This window comes from Marmota flaviventris, chromosome 2 (assembly GCF_047511675.1).
Source record: "Marmota flaviventris isolate mMarFla1 chromosome 2, mMarFla1.hap1, whole genome shotgun sequence".
NCBI classification, from domain to species: Eukaryota; Metazoa; Chordata; class Mammalia; order Rodentia; family Sciuridae; genus Marmota; species Marmota flaviventris.
In genome coordinates, this window is record NC_092499.1 from 115,312,382 (window position 1) to 115,316,795 (window position 4,414).

Sequence of the window (4,414 nt, forward strand, 5' to 3'; positions counted from 1 at the left end):
GAGTGTGCGAGACTCAGGGGGAACCAGTGTATGGTCTGCTGAACGACTTTGTTTCTGCTTATGCAGATGAGCTGAGTAGATTCCTAAGCAAAAAATAAGTGCTCCAAAGGAGAAAGAGAGAGATGCTGGTGTGAGGCTCTGGGACTGGTCCTGCCCACATGCTCCTCAACACTGAGTTTGAGGCGTTGACAGAATCTCCAATAGTTTTTTTTTTTTTTTTTAAAGAGAGAGTGGAGAGGGCTGGGGATGTGGCTCAAGCGGTAGCGCGCTCGTCTGGCATGTGTGTGGCCCGGGTTCGATCCTCAGCACCACATACAAACGAAGATGTTGTGTCTGCCAATAACTAAACAATAAATATTTTTTAAAAATCTCTCTCTCTCCCTCTCTCTCTCTCTTAAAAAAAAAAGAGAGTGGAGAGAGAGAGAATTTTTTTAATATTTATTTTTTAGTTTTCGGCGGACACAACATCTTCGTTTGTATGTGGTGCTGAGGATCGAACCCGGGCCGCACGCATGCCAAGAATCTCCAATAGTTTGATGGATCTAAGAGCAGAGGATAGGCTCCCCACTTCCTGAGAGCAGCTGGGGAGGCTGGAGGCTTCATCGAGAAACCCTGCCTCCCATGTGGGAGTGACCAGCAGACCAGAAGTGGCCATCCAGGGTCCAGGCTGCATCACAAACCCTCATGGCATTGGTGTTGCTTGGGAACAGGATGATGTTTTGGGGGTGTTTCTGGTGGCCTCAGAGCCAGCAGACCTGGAGGGGCTCAGGCCTGAGGTGGTGGGACATGAGAGCAAGCTTGGAGCAAGTGCCAGGAAGCAGCAGGATGGAAGGCAACTCACCTGTACAGTGGGCAATAACCAGACCAGTGGAGGCCAATGTGGACAGGTGACTGCGAGAGCCAAGCATGGGCCCCCAGATGCCCTGGGTGACACTTCCCCACCCTCACAGGTGTGACTTCTGGGAAAAGGAGAGAAGAGGAAAACCCTGAATACACTAGAACAGAAGTTCTGCCAAAAGCAGAATGGATGATGGAGGGGGACGGGGATGGACTTTTTCTTTAAAAAAAAGGTCTAAATTTGAGGACAGTGAAATTCATTTTGATATAATAGAAACTATAGTTCCTACACTCACATATATGCACACACACAGTTAAAACACACGTGTAAGACTAAAAAAGAGTTTGAAGCACCTATCTCCTTGAATTATCAAACACCATCTGACTTGATTGTCCTTAGAAACTAAGCCAAACTGGTGGTCCCCTTGGACCCTGCTTGTGCACTCCTCCCCAGACCTCACCTGTGTCTGAGCACCCAGAGCAGTCCCTGTCCTTTCCTGAGCCCTGACTTCCTGGGTGGTACTTGGGGAGTCACTGCTGTTCCTGGCTAGGGTGGCTGGGGATGCTGCATGAGAGGATGCTAACCAGAGGACTTTGAAAGCTGTACATCTGCCTGAGACTATGTGACATCAGCCCGGATGCCCCTTGAGGCTTAGTTTCCTCACCTGTAAAATGGGGTCACCTCTGCTACGCTACTAACTGTGGCTGGGCTCTCTCTCATGTATCCAGTGTCCTCCGTGTGCTGGTGCCTCCCCGTGTGTGCCGTTAGCTTCAGTTCACAGACGTGGAATCAGGTTGACACAAAAGGGACTTGCCAAAAGCCAGATACCTAATTAATTAAATCGAAGACTCCACAGACTGTAAGACACGCCATTATTTTATAAACAATAAAGAAAGGAACTGCCAATTATAACAGTAAGGCATCACTGATTATAAGGCACATTTTAATTTCAGGATATTAATGTATATGGGAAAGTGGGGCTTGGAATTGAGGGATTACTGAAGATGGTGGAGTGGGGTGATCCCAGGTCTGAAGCTCAAGTTCTTCATGTCTGGCCAGGTGCCACCCAGAGAGGCGATGCACGCTGACCTGAGACCCAACCCAGCCACTGGATGAAACCCAACTTCTAAGCACACAGTGTGTTATGCAGACACAAGAAATCATGGCCAGGAGGCGCCTGCCAACTGCTGGAATGAAACAAAGGCTTGCTGACTCTCAGAGAAGCCACCTCCCTGGAGGAACTTCAGTGAATTCTGGATGGAATTCCCCCAACACAGAAAATGGACTCCTTGCCATAGTGTCTGATGCAATCTCCTCAGCCAGCCTGTTCAAGACTGCGGGGCTGGACCTGGATCCAATTCACCTTCAGAGACTAGACTCTAATCTCCAGTCTGGTGGAGTATCTAGGCAGACCCTGGGAACCCCCAGTATTGTGAGCCCTTGTCTTCAAATCAGATGGTGTCCGAGTCTCCAGGGCTTCAGACACAGTAGTCTAGACCCTCGGTCACCTCTCACAGGGGGTCCACAAATGGTTTACCATCTCCAGGTCTGGCTCACCCTTTCCTGACTCCCTCACTTCCTCCACTATCCTCTCCCTGGATGACCATGTGAAGTAAGTTGCCATTCCGTTGCTGGCTAGTGTACACTGAGCATAATCAGTCCTGGCATTTCAGGGCCTTTATCTCATCAACTCCTCAGTCTCTCCAAAGTAGACATTATTTATTCCATTTTGTTGAGCCTGAGGCTCAGAGAGGCCAATACAGGACCATAGCCACACAGCCCATAAATATGAGCTCTTGACAAGGCTCCATGCCATGCCTAGAACAGTGCCTGGGACAGCATGAGCACTCAATAAATACTTCTTAGATGACAGAAGGAAACTGCCTGAGGACCATAGTGCTGGAAAGTTCACTGGGAACTAATTGCTGTTTCATTTTAGTCATCCAACTGCTTGCTTTCAAGCCCAGGGTGGACCTACAGCGAAAGTGAGTTCCTGTAAGACACACACACACACACACACACACACTCACACACTCACACACTCACACACACACACATACACATCCCTCTTCTTTAATGACCCGCCTGCAATTGATATACTGCTAAGTAGCATTTCTTGTACTGGGGAGATTTTATTTCCACACCAGCAGCAAATATGACCTTTGTGTCAGCTGCCAGCTGCTTATAATTCTGACAGATGCAAGCACATTTCTGGGAAGCTGTAGTCACTCAGGACCTTGCAGATCAACAAGCAACGCTGGCGGCTTTGGTAAGATTGATCGGCCCACGAGAATCCCATTTACAGCCCTAACGGAGCCTCGGTTTACCACGGCCTGGGCACTAATGACTTCGACAGCTCGGATCTAAATCTGTCAGCCAGGGCTGGTGGCGATATTAAAGAACACTCTATTTATACGAAGCAGCAATTAGAGGAATGCTCGCCAATGGGCCACTGCTTCCAAGTAAATCCCCAGCCTTCCAAATGGTGTCATGCTCGCGGTTATTTTAATCCGCTTGGAATTTCAGGGATATTAATGTGACGGGCCATCGTGGAGGATTAGCCAGGTTTATTTCTGCTGACATTTCAGAGAGCACACTCAGGTTCCTGAGACGTGCCCACACGCCTGCCCAGCTCATCGCTGGGGGAGGTGGAGGGGAAGGGAGAAGCAGCTGCTACGGGGGAAGCCCTCACGCCCCTGCTCTACCTCTCGGGTCTCCCTCCTGCTCCTCCGTGGCTGCCCACCTTCTCCTGAGCCTCTCCACTCTCACACTCTCACCTCCAGCTCTGCTCCAGAAAACAAAACTGTAGGTGAGGTTGCCAGGTAGAACACAGCTTGCCTGATTGTGTGTTTCAGATGAACAATGGAGAACTTTTTTCAGTATATCCCAAGAATTATATTTACACTGAAAAAAAAAAATCTCCCATCATTTACCTGAAATTTACATAACTGAGCATCCTGTACTTTATTTACTAAACCTGACAACTCTACATGGGGAGGGCACCCCATTCCCCAAATCAGGTTATAGCAGTTTCCTGCCCTGCTCAGAACCCTTCTAGAACTCTCTAATGTGGGTTCATACCTTCCAAGTACACCACCTCCAGAAGTCTGACCTCTCACAGCCCACTGCATGAGGAACAGAGGGAAGCGGCACTGGGGTTGTCCCCAGGGGGAATGCTGCAGCCTGCCCACCTGTGGGAAGCCCAGGCTCCAGAAAGCAGGGCCACATGTCCTGGAGATCCCGGAGACAGCACTCCACAGGACGGCCTCAAGGCCTTCCGCACTGGACTCTAAACTTTGACTCCCTGGATTTATCCTGCAAATTCTGAATTCCAGTCCAAATCAGTGCTTCTGTGTCTCCCGTCAGCCTGAGGGTGTCCCACCTATGGTGGGACCTAGGCTGGTATTTCCCAGAAGCCGGCTCTTATATTCAGCTGTCAGCATCACCAGGCCCAAAGACAAATGAGACAGGGGGCAGGACGTGGAGGGGCCTGGGGAAGATCAGGGACATCCAGGAGTCAGAGGAGACTCTGGGCGGTTAGCTGCTCTGGTCTTTCTACTGCACTCACATGATTCA